The sequence below is a fragment of the Pan paniscus genome, chromosome Y, assembly GCF_029289425.2.
Source record: "Pan paniscus chromosome Y, NHGRI_mPanPan1-v2.0_pri, whole genome shotgun sequence".
NCBI lineage: Eukaryota > Metazoa > Chordata > Mammalia > Primates > Hominidae > Pan > Pan paniscus.
Window position 1 is genome coordinate 27,290,567 of NC_073273.2, and position 16,071 is coordinate 27,306,637.

The 16,071-nt window shown below is 46.8% G+C and overlaps 1 pseudogene; it reads left to right on the forward strand.

The window, feature by feature from the left end:
* Positions 1-13,055: 13,055 nt before the first annotated feature.
* On the forward strand, positions 13,056-15,606 carry LOC129395609 (testis-specific Y-encoded protein 3-like; annotated as a pseudogene).
* Positions 15,607-16,071: the final 465 nt, after the last annotated feature.

The following is a 16,071-nucleotide window of genomic DNA, read 5'->3' on the forward strand; positions in this document are numbered from 1 at the left end:
ACTGTATGTCTCAGTTTCACAAATGAGTCTTCGCAGCCTTCGCCCATTTGTTTTCATGCTATTGAGTTGTTGGGAGTTCCTTCTGTACTGTGACTATTCAATCATTGCTCCCATCCTGTAGGATGTCCCTTCTGTATGTTGAGTTTTCTATGGTGTGGTGAAGCACTTTAGTTTGCTATGATTCCATTCTCTGTTTTTGATGGTGTTTACTGTGTTCTGGCAGTCACTTTGAGACCATCATTGCACACACGGACGCCATGGAGCTTCTTCCTTGTGATCTCTTCTGCTATTTTTATCGTTTCAGATCTGACACTGGAGTTTGGTGATAAATAATCCACTTGTAAAATCCTTTGTGTGGCTATTCACATTTCCCCAACCTAGCTTATAGAAGATACTTGATTTTGCATTGGGCGTTCTTGCTTCTTTGGGTAAAGGCGGTGAGATGCAAATGCAGTGACTTAGTTCTGGGCTCCTGTTGTTTTTCCTGAGCTCTAGTCTCTGCTTTTCTGCCAGTGCTATTGTATTTTGGTACAAAAAGTTTTGTAGTAGTATATCATGAAGTTAGGTAGTGTGGTGGCTCCAGCTTTGTGCTTTTTACTGGATTGCTCTGGGTTTTCAGGATCTTCTGCCATTTCATAGCAAATTTGGGATTCCCAGATTGTTTTTCTAAGAAGATTGTGTCATTGATATTTTTACAGGGGTTGTATAGAATCTGAGGATGCCTCAGGTAGTAGTGATGTCAATGCCGTTTAGACAATGTGCGTGTTTGTGTGCACATGCTCAGGGCCAAGAGACACTGGGTGTCCTCACCAATACTGAGGTGGGCCTTAATATCCAGGCAGATTGCCTTCTGGAAACACACAGAATGTCCTGTTCTGTTTTGCCGTCTCTTCACATTTCCTCCCCTGTGAGCCCTGTGTGGTCCTCCAGATTCCCTGTGCGGTGGCCTGCCTTTTTTGGGGTGGGGAGTTGGTGGGTGAATGAGGATGGCGGAGGGAAGCAAGCATGTCAGTGGAGCGTGGTGTCATCCAAACGGTACTTAGCAGGCCTGGGAGAGTCATTCTGGGAGGACGCAGACCTAGACAGGCCTCAGGTGGGCATCTGTGTGGAGGGTGAGAGATCCCTGGTTGAGCCCAAACTGAACCCCAGGTAGAAGCAAGCCTCAGGACAGGGAAGTAGCTAGCAAGGGTTGATGAGGCAGCTATCCCTTGATCGTGGCTTCCCACCCATTGACCTTAGCTGCTTATGCCTATTAAGCAGATTACGGTTCCCCCATCGTGAAATGTGGGTACCACAGTTCCCTGATGGGCATTTCTCCACCAGCCCATGATGGCCTGAGTTTCCTTACTGCAGTCTCCTCCCTGAGCCTTGGCTTCTCTATGTGTGTCCTACCTCCAGGACCCACAGGCCTCTCAACCCCCAGCCCTGGGCTGCTTCCCTAGCCTCTTCTCTGTTCCCTCTCTGAGGGCCTAACTCCCTTGGGTAGTGCTGCAGAATATAGAGCCACAGGCCCTGGCTGATGATCTGGTGGACTGGGCAAATTGGCCGTGACAGGTCAGGTTCTGGTTCAAAGCCAATTCCTCCGATGCCAAGGAATGTCGAAGAAGGTCCTTTGCGATGATGCCCCATAGCTGCCCCACCTCAGCAATCGTGCCGTAACCTGGGCCGTCACAGTCAGACAACCAGCTGAAGAAGCTCAGGCAGTGACCTGCGGGAAACTCGGGCTTTCACTTGCATGACCCTGGAACCACTGGACTGCAGTGGAGCCAGTCGCCCTGTATCCTGGAGGGAGACGAGTCAGGAAGGCTCACGCCAGGCCCAGCTTCCGAGGTACTACCCCCTCTACTCCTCATGGAGGATGCCAATGCAATACTCCTTAGTCATCACTTTGTTTCCGAAGTAAATGTTGTGATGAAAGGCAAACTTCTTCCTACCACTTGTATTCAGGGTGGCCGAGTTCCTCCACCTGCCTGTCCAAGAAGGAGAAACAGGGCTGTGAAGGGGCAATTTCATCTAGGTGGGCTGAGGTGGCATTCTAGCCGGGGTGAAGCATGCGTTTCCCCTTCCCAGCTTTCCCGCTGAGACACACCTGAGCCCCAGAAGGACCTCAACCAGACCAGGACCGTAGCACCCTCCCCCAGACCCAGGCTTTCCATCCTGACCTGCAAATCCAACATGCAGCTTTGAAGGACTTTCTCATGGTTTCTGAGCTCCTTGCTCTCACCAGAAAGAATCAGAACTTTTAAAGTGTTCTTTACGCCAACTTACATTTTTCATTTGGACTACCTCATGTTTTGGATGAGGCATGTATTTTTACATTTATTTTCACCCTTATTGTACCTCTATGATAAACTGCTTGCTTACATTCATACCATAATTATGTCTCAGGTTACTTGTCTGTTCCTAAAGATTCACTGAAACAAAGAATTGTATATATGCTTGTATCTTTCAGCAGCCGTATGTCAGATAGCACTGCACATTACTGCAGACATCGCATATACAGGTCCAAAGGTAGATGAAGAAGAAGAAAGCAAGCTTGAAACTCTATACATTCCTAAAAGCATATCAGAAACTCACAAATAACAGTGAAATCAAAGAATGATCCCAGCCAATTCCATTACATACCTAGACTGAAATATGAAACTTCAAAGAAAAGACAGATTAGAACTTTGGGTTTGTAAAAATTTTCCTATATAGAAAAAATTATTGGTAACTTTGTCTCACTAGAACACATAAACATAAACAAAAATCCATGCTTTGCATATGTGTAAATATACATAGTTTTATTTCCATCAGTTATGACATGCAAGCAAGTAGTAAAGTGAAAGTACAATAAAATGATATATGGAATTTTCTCAGTCTCAAAATATTCCATGGAAACTACCAATTTTATGAAAACCACAAAGAATGCTTCATGAAACTACATTATACAGTGCCATTTAGTATTTTACTTACATTTTAAATAATCAACAATTAAAGGGAATACATCAACATTATTTATTACGAATACCGTTAATTTCCTTTAGTAATCCTATTGAAATTAAGTATTTTAAATAAAACATTAAAAACAAATGATATTGACTGATTTCAGCTTTGGATGAAATCATTCTTGTGTATTTGTACTAATGGGAAGTATAACTTTCTCCTCACAATTAATCTTTTATAACATCGGTGTTACTGTTTTCTCTGACACCACCATTGTGAGATCGCACAGGTTTACTGCATGCATGCTTTACATGCCTCCAGAGAGTAGGCTTCAAATATATGAAAAATTATATTTATGAAAAAATTCTAGGAAAGGGAATGGTGAAATGCGAGAGAATTTCTATCTTGTTAACTGTTGGTCACTGGATTTGTATATACTTGGATATAGACACATATTGGCACACTGTGAGTCTGCCCATGTACATATACACTTATATGAGAAACCCATAATATATGGGTTGTGTAATCTTTTAATTAATCCACAATTGTATATGTGTGAAATTAGATAAGTGGTTACCTTTTCTTTACTCAATTTGATGGAAAGCCAAAACAATCTGTCAACCTTCATTTCAATTAATCCAATACCGTTAACTGCTGGTAGCTTCATTCTCCTTGGTCTCTTACGGCAACCGGAAAGTTAATTCTCGCTCTAATTTTGATTTCAAGCTGCGATCAACAAGAATGTCACCTTGCTGTGGATTGTGACCTCTGACTCCACCTCTGTCTTCCTTTTGCAGTCCTACCTTTGCATAGGTAACAAACTTTGTACATGGTTAAAAGGATAAAAGTTCAGTGAAATGTCAAGCCATGCTGTGGAATGTTCCATAGCTTCTATATCTCTAATTGTCCTTTGATGTTATAGAGGCAAGAAAAATAATTCAATGTTTTTCTTAGTATCTAGTCCACTGCACTCTTTCTTCATAATACTGCAAACAAGGCACTGACATGTCAGCGTGGCTGGACGTCTCAAAATCTCTTCTCATTAATTACCATTATGTTAATCACTGTTGCCCACAACTGGAATTGGACTGTGAAATCCCCTGGTGGGAATTGCTATAATGGCTCAAACTACTGGAATGACTATCTTTTTTTACCTGAAAATATCTGATGAGCATAGACATATGCTATATACAGGAACATATTGTACATTAACAACATACCATCACTGCCACTCAATAATAGGTATCCCAGAACTTTGAGCCAAACTGAGCTCAGGTGCTCCCACAAACCAAGCTTTTCCCTCCACAGATTTCTTATGTCAAAAAGCCACAATTCCAGGCCAGGCTTCGTGGCTCTTGTTGTAATTTCTACATTTTGGGAGGCTGAGGTTGGTGGGTCACTTGAGGTCAGGAGTTCGAGACCAGCATGGGCAACATGGCAAAAACCTGTCTCTACCAAAAATACAAAAATTAGCCAGACCTAGTGGCACTTTCCTGTGGTCCCAGCTACTTGGGAGGCTGAGGTAGGAGAACCGCCTGAATATGGGTGGCAGAGATTGTATAGTAAGCCAAGATCAGACTACTGCATTCCATCCTGGATGTCACAGCGAGATCATGACTGAAAAAAGAAAAAAAATAAAGGCAACTCCACTCATCCACTGGCTTAGGTAAAAAATACTGGAGTTGGCTGGGCTCGGTGGCTCACACCTGTATTCCCAGCACTTTGGATTTTGGGAAGCTGAGTCGGGCGGGTCACCTGAGATCTGTAGTAGGAGAGCAGCCTGGCCAACATGGTGAAGCCTGGCTTCTACTAAAAATACAAAACATTACCTGAGCGTGGTGATGCATGCTTGTCATCCCAGCTACTGCAGAGGCTGAGCCTGGGAGGCGGAGGATGTGTTGAGCTGAGATCCTGCCACTGCACTCCCTCCTGGTCTACAGAGCGAGAGTACCCTGTGACAAACAAAGGTGAAGAGAACAAGAAAAAAAATTAGAAAAATAATACCCACTGCAAAAGTTTGCCACAGAAAAGATTAAACATTTCACCAACTTCTATCTTCTATCATGGAAGCCAAGGTTATTTGGACCAAACCTCCTGTCTTAGTTCATTTCCATGCTGCTGAAGAAGACATACCTGAAACTGGGAATAAAAGGAGGTTTAATTGGACTTCCAGTTCCACATGGCTGTGGAAGCCTCAGAATCATGGTATACGAATAAAGGCACTTCTTACATGGCAATACCTAGAGAGAATGAGGAAGAACTTAAAGCGGAAACCCCTGAAAAACCCATCAGATCTCGTGAGACTTCTTCACTGTCACAAGAATAGCATGAGAAAGACCAACCCCCGTGATTCAATTACCCCCCCCGGGTCCCACCCACAACACGAGAGAATTCTGGGAGATAGAATTGAAGCTGAGATTTGAATGGAGACACACCAAACTATGTCACTTCCCAAACAATTAAAAATTCCCAATAGAAGAAGCATTAATTATATCAAAAAGTGGTGGACCAAGAAGGAACTATTAGCCTCATATCTCAAGAAAGACTCTAGTCAAGGCCTAGGGACTACTCATGAAAAGAGTTTAATAGCCGACTCTCTCGCAGTGGATCTGGATTCCACCGGACTGTATCTTCACAGTGAGGGTGAAACAGAAGCAAACCCATTCCTATTTCCAAGCTCAAGGAACTTTGGTCAAAGTTCTCTTGGAGCTGAGCAGAACAAGGAGGCAAACAGAAGAAATTTGTGTCCCTGAGAAGTCATGGCCACAGGCTGGCTATCACACAGATTGTCAAGCCTGTTCCATATTGCATGGGTATTACAGAAAATCTCAAAACAGAAATTTGTGTGTGGGTTGTCCCAGAGTAGCAGGATCTGGCAGAAGGAAATTTCCTTCTAACCCTCAAAGAATCCACAGAAATCTTGTTACATATGGGATTTTACCATTTGCTTCATGAATGAGAATGGCCTTAATTTTCATATCTTTTTCTACACTCAGTTTATGTCTTGTTGGCATCAAAGTTCTGCTTGCCTCACACAATGAGTTTAGGATTTTCCCTTTTTTATTCTATAGAATTCTTCATGTATATTGAAATGCTCTGCCTGGGGAAAAAGTCCGAGCCTAGTGTTTTATCTCTAGGAACAATCCTTTATTTCCTTGAACATTTACGAGACTATTCAGATTATATATGTCTTCTTGTATCAATTTTATGAAGCTATATACATAGCTTATATTTATATATGTATAAATGTAAGATACAAATATAAAAATTATATATAAATATGAAAATATATATAGAGAGCTATATATATGTCTATATATATATAGACAGATTATAAATATCTGTCAATTTGATTTCAGTTTTGAAATTTGTAGGTTAAGGTGTTAAGGATATTTCCTTATTAGCTTCTTAATCTATGCTGTATCTATGGTTGTGTACCTTTTAAATTCTTAGTTTTATCAATGTTTTCTGCCTTTTTTTCTAAACTTGACTGACGGTTGCATCATTTATTATATTTCTCCAACAACCAAAGGTTAGCTTTGTATGTTTTACTAATTTTGTCTACATCATTATTCCCACACTTTAGTTTTTCAGAATTGATTCTGTTGTTTCTTTTCTCATTCTTTATTGAAATATCTAGTACATTAATTTTCAAGTTATTAGAGAAATCTTTTTCTGTAAACTCCTATTGTAATATCACTTTTCTTGCTACTCACAAATTTAATCTTTAATATTGGCGGTATCATTAAGTTCTAAGTACATTTCAATTCCTAGTATGATAATCTATGCATTGCTGAGAAATAGTGTTTATAATTTTGTTGTTCTATTTCCACTTAATTTTATTTTTACTTCTGCTAACTCAATTGAAAATTCTTTACTAGTTTTTAAAATCCTTCAACCGAAGAGACAGAGGTTGCAGTGAGCTGAGATCAGGCCACTGCATTCCAGACTGAGTGACAGAGTGGAACGAGATTTCAAAACAAAATAAAACAAAACAAAACAGGCACTGGAAATATAATAAAATACATAAATGTGGGATGTAATATGTAATTGTGATAAAATAAACTGGATTTTTTGTATAAGTTATACATATAAATGTAATGACAAGACATTGATAAGACAACTCATGGTCTTATCTGAATACTTAGTGTCTTCATGTAACATATGTCCCTTAGGATAGTTACAGTCCATTTTCTTTCCAGGAGAGACAGATGAGAATGCAGAAATGTTAAAGTGCAAGTGACAGAAGCTTCCAGCTGTGCCCACCTGTAACCTGACATAGACAGTTCCACTGTTTGCTTCATTAATCACGCCAAAGGCTCTGATGCAAATGTGGTACAGAGTCACATGTTTTTGTATCTACATGATAGAAACTATAACTTCATCTCTATATAAAAGGGTACACAGCATATGCCTCAATGATAAATATAAGTGAATCACTGATCAGTAGGAATCCATTTTAAAAGTCTTTCATAACAGAACAAAATCCCTGAAAACATTTTCTTCTCAATCTCTGAGTTTTCTTACATGGCTTATGAATCTCTAGCCATACTCAAGAGATAGTATGCTGCTCTTCCAACAAATTATTCATTGTATATAATTCCTGGAATCTAATAACAGTACCTTTACACCTCAGGGTTTAAAATGACTCCAACCTTTTTCTGTTTCTCCAATTATAATAACTTTTTTAAGGTTGAATTTTCAGTAATTTTTTGTAGTAATATTTTTGAAGATATTTGACCAGGATGATTTGCTTATATAGCTATCTGACTTCTCCCTTTCTTCTGAATCATATTTTATTACCCACCTATTAGATCTAAGTTTAAGAAGTTGGAATAGGGATTTAAATCTAAGTTCTACATTTGAATTTACAGGAGTCAGCGAGTCCAGGAAGTGCCTTTATGCACAGACCAATATCTGGGAATGGCACTAGGGGACAAATAAGCTTTACCAGTCTCAAAACCCTGGCTACTACAGTGAATCCACCCTTCTGCTGGATCTTATCTACTTCAGCAAAACAAGGCCACCCACTAAACCAGGCCCTTGTACTTTGGGTGGAAACTCCTAAGTCCTCTAGTCTCCTCAAACAGACAGCCAAGCTGCCAATTTCCACAATAATAATTTCTATAGCACTGAGTCTTTGGTAGCCTTGTAACTATAGCTACTGATGCTACAGTCTTGTCCCTGTATGATAAAACACCAGAGCAACAGAAACAAAAATATTGACTGAAGCCTTCTAAAATCTCTCTAAATATATCTTCAATAAATATGTTTTTATTTTACAGAACGACTGCTTTCAACTTCCTGAACTAACGCTTGGCCTTCGCTAGTTTTCATTGTGGAAATTCATTCAAATGTGTACATTTAACATGAAAGTCAATAGAGAATTTCATATGTCAGCAATTAAAATTTTCAAAATGATGCAAAATACAAATGTGAAACTGTATTTGTGAAATTTACCATTCATTGAAATTTTATTTTCATACCTGCCCAGGCACAGAATTTTTTATAACTGTCTGCATGTTCTCCTCATGTGGGGGAAAAACAGCACCAGCCGGCACGGGAATCCTTTCAAGTTGGAGGGAGAGGTTGCAGTCTTCTGAGAGTTTGCCCCTTCACTGCAGCCTAGATGACACAGTGAGACTCCAACTGAAAACACACACACACACACACACACACACACATACATCCCAAAAATTGATAAATAAAAAAAAATCCGTATTCGAAAACATGCTAACAAGCTAACTCCCATATCTAACACACACACCCACACACACACCCACACCCACACCCACACACACACACAATTCCTTGAAAACGAAAGTTCCACAAGGGCGAAACAAGAAAACAAATTTAACACCCCCCATAGAAAGTACAAAGAGTAACCTCAAAAGAACTGCAGGGGGAAACAATTCAAAATTTACAACTATCTACCCTAAAAGAAGCTGAAAGTCCCTCAAAACTTTCCAGAGGCCATGTCCTTGTATTACAAAAATGATCATAAAAACTGGCAGGAGTAGAAGAATAAAAATGCATCTTAAAACTTGCTAAAAACATCAAGTCTCCCATAAGAATTGTAATGGAAAATGGATCAGTCGGCAGTGTTTTCCATACAGTTATGAACTAATTATATTTCTTCATATTTAAATTTGTTTTTTCAATATTCTAAGGAATTAACTTTTATGTTAATAGTAGGTGATGTAAGAAAGCAGGTCTTTATCAAGACAACTGGCACTGGATGTCCACACCATTACTCAGGTGGGCCTTTATTCCCAGCGAGGTTCCCTCCCTGGACACACACTGAAGGTCCCCAGCCATTTGGCAATCTCTTCACATTCCCAGCCTGGGAGGTAGCCCTAAAATACATGTACGTGAAGAAAATAAAACGTTGCCTCACACTGGAGCCCAGTGTGGTCCTCCAGATTCCGTGGGAGGTGGACAAACATATGTGGGAAGGCAGGGCAGTGGGAGTGAGGATGGCAGAGAGGATAACACATGTCACGGCAGCCGGGTTCATGGAAACAAAACATGAGTGGCCTGGGAGAAACACTGCGAAAGGACATAGACCTAGGTGGGCCTCAGGTGGACATCCTTCTGGAGAAAACGGGGGCTCTGGTTGATCTCAAAATGAGCCCCAGGTGGCAGCAGGTCTTACCGCAGGGCAGGGAGCTGGCGAGTGATGATGAGACAGCTATCCCTTTAGCCCTGCTTGTCACCCGCTGACTTTAGCCATATATGCATCATAGTGGCTTAAGGTGCCCCAATCCTGAAATGTGGGTGTTACATGTCCCTGATGGGTCTCTCTCCCCCAACCCATGGATTGCCTGGGATTGCTCACTGCAGTCTCCTCCAGGATCCTTGGGTTCTCCATGTGGGGCCCAGATCCAGGTCAAACGGCCTCTCAGTTCCCAGTCCTTCCCAGCCCTAGGCTGCTCGCCTGGCCCCCTCTCTGTTCCGCCTCTAAGGCTGACCCTCTCTCCATGGGATAGAACTGCAATAGATTGAGCCACAGGCCCTGGCTGATGATCTAGGGGACTGCAGAAGTGGGTCCAGGACAGTTCAGGTGACAGTTTAAAGCCAATTCCCCAGAGACCAAGGAATGACCAGCTAGGTCCTTTCCCATGATGCCTCACCGCGAAGCCCACCTCAGCAATCCTGCCAAAACCCGGGCAGTCATGTTCAGCCAAACAGCTGAATAAGCTCAGGTAGGAGGTGTACTGCCTGCAGCTGGAGGCCTGACCTTCGTGATCCCAGAACCGCTGGACTGCAGTGGAATGAGACACCCTGTAGCCTGCAGGGAGAGGAGTCAGGAAGGTTCATGCCAGTCCCAGCCTCCCACACACCAGCTCCCCTACCATGCTGGGAGGCATTCCTTACTGAGGATGCCAACAAAGTGCTCCTTCATGATGATTTCACAGTGGAAATAAAGGTTGGGATGAAAGGAAATCATCCTGCCACTGGTAACCGGGATGGTTGAGTTCCTCCACCAGCCGGATCAAGGAGAAAGAGGATGGATTCAATGGGACCATGTCAACTAGCTGGGCTGAGATGGCCTACTAGCTGTAGTGAACCATGAGTTTCCCTTCCCAGCTCTCCCACTGAGACAACCCTGGTCCCCAGGGGGACCTCAAACTGACTCAGACACTGGACTCCTCCCACAGACCCAGGCTCCCCAGCCTGACCTGCAAATCCATCATGTAGCAAAGCAGGACTTCCGCATGCTATCTGAACCACACCAACATCTCCTGTGCCAAACAATCTACCTCTGCGCAAGAACTCTCCAGAGAGTTGGGTGGGCAAGCCTCGTGACGCCTTGCAATTTCGCAAGAACACAGACAATGTGGAACAGCGCCATCTCCCAGACATTTGGCCAGTCACCCTTCATTGTTGGCCCTCTATCTCTGTCTGGCGAGGAGGCAACGCCACAACTGTGTTGGTTTTTGGAGTGGGTGGACCCCGGCCAAGAAGGCCTGGGCTGACCAGAGACGGGAGGCAGAAAAAGTGGGCAGGTGGTTGCAGCTGAGGGACGGGAGGGGCGGGGGGTGGTGTGAGGCGGCTGCTTCTCTGGGTTTCTGAGATGCAGGAGGCTTTTGTGTGCTGAGTGCTGGACATGCTGGGCTGATGTCCGGGTGTGTGGTGTCCTCTTAACCTAGTCTCCCTGAGGGGTGGGCATGTCCACTTGAGGGAAGCCTTGTACTTAGAAGCGACAGCAGGGTCGTGCCTGGCGCTCTCCAAGGGAATTGCGTGGGTCCAAAGGAAGTTATATAGGCTCAGGGCCAACACCCCTTTGAGTGCAGCACCTGCAGTTGGAAGAATGCGTATCTGCGGAGCTGGTTGCTGCCGTGAGGTGGTCGGCAGCCCCATGCGCAGCGAACCCGTCTTAAGGACCTTGTGTTTCTGGGGTGAGCCTGCTGGAAACAGGCACCGAGAGCAGGGGTGGTTCAATGGCTGGTAATGGCATACAGATTCCCCGTCCTCCAGGCACGTTCCGAGGGAAACGTGTCCTTCGAATTTGGGCTGTGCGCAAAGGGACCTTGGCGCCGCGATTCTCCCTTGTCAGTGCTGGCCTTGGCTCCCCTTCCCTACCACGTGCTCCCAGGGCTGCAACAAGCAAGCTGCCCTCACAGCTGCAGGAACGTGGCCTCGGCTCCCAACCTGTCCCCCATCCCCTGCCTCCTGGCTGACCCCACGTGCCTCCCACCTGGCTCCTCCCCCCAAACAGCCCCCATACCCCCCGAAGCCCGATGACTATCCCCTGCTGCCAGCCATCCCCAATCGGCAGCCGCAAGGATATGGCTCTGGCCCACAAGGCGGAGATGCTCTGTGGCCTGGGGCATTCACGGAGCCCAGCTCCAAGTGAAGGACCTCCAGCGAGTCCATTGACGGCCCCGGTGTGCTCGGTCCAGGGCCAGGCTGTGCCCGCTGGCACTCCTTCTGCCACCCCACGTCGGGCTCCACCTCAACCACCACCTCCACCTCAGCCATGATGTCTTCCACCTTCAGCACCGCCTCCTCTTCCAAGGCTGCCTCCTTGCTCTGTACTCCGGCCGTCCTCTCCAGCATTGCCTCCAGCCTGAACACGGTTTTCTCCTGGGTGCTCCCACAGACCCCGGGCCTGCGCAGCCCAGCCCAGCCCATGCCCCGCACCCGTAGGCTCTGGGGGCCTGCTCCCCAGCAGACCCGCTCCCTGAAAGACCCACGGGCGTCGCCCTGCTGAGAACCTAGTCCCACACCTATGTGGACCCAGGTTTCCTGAGGAGCTCCGCTGGACCCGCAGATCCCGCACTGGCCAAAGGGCTCCTGTCCCCAGCAGGCTCAACTGCGCACAGGAGCTCGGGAGCCAGAGGCCCCGGCCCTGGGCTTGCAGAGCCCCACCAACAGGCACCGCAGCCGCTGCTGCGGGTGCGGGAGCCTCTGGGTCGTCAAGGCAGTGCACAACAGCGTGCGCGCAGGCCGACAATGGCCAACCCTGGCGGCTGGCCTCTGGTGTGCCCAGGGCATAGGACAAGAGGGCCTTTGGAATGCTCCTTGGAGTACAGCATCCTCAGGGAGGAAGCATGGTACTCGGAGCCTCTATTTGCCTCGACCTGTGAGAGTGTGTGCCGGGGCTCTGGCCTCTACAGCAGATCAATTCCACCTCAGCACAGGCAGGCGACTTTCCTCCCACGTGCCCGCCCCGATCACTTCCCCCAGGACACCCCTGCCGCCCTAGCCCCAGCAACCAGAGAGAGTTCTCTGGATCTGCGGTATTACTTCCGTACCATCTACCTGGCCTGCCTAACGAAGAGAGATGTTTCCTGTGTTCGTGACACATAGAGATGTTCATGGCTTGCCACCCTGAGGATGTCAGGGCACAGGGCTGCCATGCCCACAATTCCAAAGGCCACGCAGTCCGCGTGTACCTGGATGCCTAGCTACCCCGCCCAAGCTCCGAGGGCTTCTCGGTGGAGGCTTTGGCAGGGAAGGCGGGGGGTGGGGGGCTGGAGATGCAGGCCCGCCAGTGGCTGTGCCGCCCAGGGAGACGCCCACCGCCCTCCCATTGATTGGCCACGACGGGAGGAAGTCGGCCTGGGTGCCGCCTCTCGGCCTTTCGCGCGCAGTCCCTTAGGGGGCGCCTGGAAGCCCAGCGGATGCGCCCTGAGGGGTCGCTGAGCTACCGGGTACCATAGAGGCTGCGGCAGGGTTCCTGTGGCGTGGGTTGGGCAGCACAGGCCTTGGTGCGTGCGAGTGCCGAGGAGGGCACCGCCTTCAGGATGGAGGCTGTACAGGAGGGGGCGGCCGGGGTGGAGAGTGAGCAGGCGGCTTTGGGGGAGGAGGCGGTGCTGCTGTTGGATGACATAATGACGGAGGTGGAGGTGGTGGCGGAGGAGGAGGGCCTCGTGGAGCGGCAGGAGGAGGCCCAGCAGGCACAGCCTGGCCCTGGGCCCATGACCCCAGAGTCTGCACTGGAGGAGCTGCTGGCCGTTCAGGTGGAGCTGGAGCCGGTTAATGCCCAAGCCAGGAAGGCCTTTTCTCGGCAGCGGGAAAAGATGGAGCGGAGGCGCAAGCCCCACCTAGACCGCAGAGGCGCCGTCATCCAGAGCGTCCCTGGCTTCTGGGCCATGTTGTATCCTTCTCAGTGTTTCTTCGGCCTTTCTAGTGGAGAGGTGCTCTCGGGGAAGTGTAAGTGACCGATGGGCAGCTCAGCGTCGATGTGACTCTTTGGGGAACAAAGGGGAGTTGTCACGGACAAATGTGGCTGCGGAAAGCCACAGCAGGCGTGGGTACTATTGTCCTGCAAGCGGCAGAGAAACCCTTGGTGATGCCGAGCAGCAGACGTTTGGGGCATCTTTTTGAAGAGCAGAAGCGAGTTCAGACCAGAAGAGGTTTTTCGGTGAAGCAAGCTATTTTTAAGGGAGTGTGATTGCTGCCCCTTGCTAGTCCAATCTGGGACTGGGCGTCTTCGGCTCTAAGCAGATTCTGCCACTCCTCAGACACCAGCAAGTCTCTGCGAATCGCGCCTCCCCATGTCAGTGCAGTCAGCCTCAGAATCATACACACTCTGTGAACACAGGAGGCCTTAGTTTACGGGGAGGGGGAGGTGAAAGGAGATCATACATGGAAGCAGATCTGAGAAATCCCCTACCCCAGCCTCTGGGCGCTCTTAGGCCTTCTTCCCTGTTGCTCGTCGCTTTCCCTTCCATCGTGTATAAAGTCTCTTTGACCTAAATCAGATTGCAAACCACCCCCAGATGTCAGCCCTGATCACTGACGAAGATGAAGACATGCTGAGCTACATCGTCAGCCTGGAGGTGAGGCCGGGTAGACTGAGGCTAGAGGGTTTAGCGGGGGAGGGTAAGGGAAATAATTCATTCCTGTAAGCAAGTGTGAGCACCTTACCCGAAACGTATTTAAGCTTTCTCCACCTTGTCCTGACAGGTGGAAGAAGAGAAGCATCCTGTTCATCTCTGCAAGATCATGTTGTTCTTTCGGAGTAACCCCTACTTCCAGAATGAAGTGATTACCAAGGAATATCTGGTGAACATCACAGGTGACAGGTGGCTCCCAGGATGGGTAGTGGAAGGAAGATGGCGGGTGGATCATTGCCAACGTGATCCAGCCCCCTTCCCACAAAAATTCCTGTCTCTGTAGAATACAGGGCTTCTCATTCCACTCCAATTGAGTGGTATCCGTATTATGAAGTGGAGGCCTATCGCCGCAGACACCACAGCAGCAGCCTTAACTTCTTCAACTGGTTCTCTGACCACAACTTCGCAGGATCTAACAAGATTGCTGAGGTGAGTCCTCACTGGGAAACATGAGAAATGACCCCGTGTGTTCCCAGCTGCTTGGGTCACCTTTCTGATCCCTGATGAGGCCTTTCCCGATTGAGTCCCCTGACAGATCCTATGTAAGGACCTGTGGCGCAATCCCCTGCAATACTACAAGAGGATGAAGCCACCTGAAGAGGGAACAGAGACGTCAGGTGAGCCGTTAGTTGGAACTGGAGCTGTTTGATGCCCAGTATAAGGGGGTTGACGCACCTGCTTATTCAGGGAGCCTGAGTGCTCATTTCAGAAATGTAGAAATTGAGGCTCCTTTGGTACATGTAGAAATTCCTTGAGAGGAAGACAGAGAGTGACAGAATCCAGGACGTTCATGGCATTGGGCTGAAAAGGCACATTAGAGACTGCACGCAAAGCGGGTCATAGCTGTGGAGTCTTAAGCCCAGTGAAGAATCGTCCATTTCCAGAATCAATGAGGAGTAAAGCTGAAAATCATTCAGTTCAGTCTGTGGCACTTGATTCCATGGCTGTGAACCCCTTCGGCAGTCATCCTACCAACCCCATAAGATTGGGCTCCCTGAATGTGCGTCCTGGTCATCCTTGCCCCAAACCACAAAGGACTGTTTAGATTGATGGATTTCCTTAAGTTGTTGCCCCATCAGACTTCTGTGTGCTTTTAGGGTACAGTGCATCTTGTTAGCTGACTCCCCTCACAGACAATACTGGGAATGGGGCAGGGATTGCGCAGAACAGTTTGTAACACGTGGTAGGAGGAAGTTTAAGGGATCACAAATGGGGAAGGGATATCCTTTTCTCAGCGGGCCCCACAATTGAAACATTTCAAAGTATGGCTCAGAGAAAATGCTTTTTAACATGAGTTTGTGTTTCTCTAGGGGACTCCCAGTTGTTGAGTTGAATATGATGGAGCATCAGATTTTACCTAATACAGCAGAACTCCTAAAGAGTTACAACAGTATGCAGGATGGCAGTACTCAGCATGGTCTTATGCACAGGAACTAAAGGAAAAGGAGATCGAGTCACCAAAAATCAGGAAGAGGGGGTAAATTTGGATTGTATGGAATGAAAAATAAACATTCTGAAGAATGTGTGACTCTGTGTCTGTGTGTGTGTGAGTGTGTCTTTGTGTTTGTGTGTGTGTGTATGTTTATCCACTTTAGTCGGGTGTGATAATGAATTGATCAATCCATGTGCTTTATTCTCTACATGGAAATAACCAGTCTGCGTTGGAGCTGGGCCTCTAAAGTTGTAGAGTGAATGGGTGTGGGATGTGTTGGGATTCTTCCTACAGGACAGAGTGGGAGAGGTAAAAGCAAAAGACAGCTTAGTTGGAGGCTGACTTCATCCTATGGAAGCAGAGATA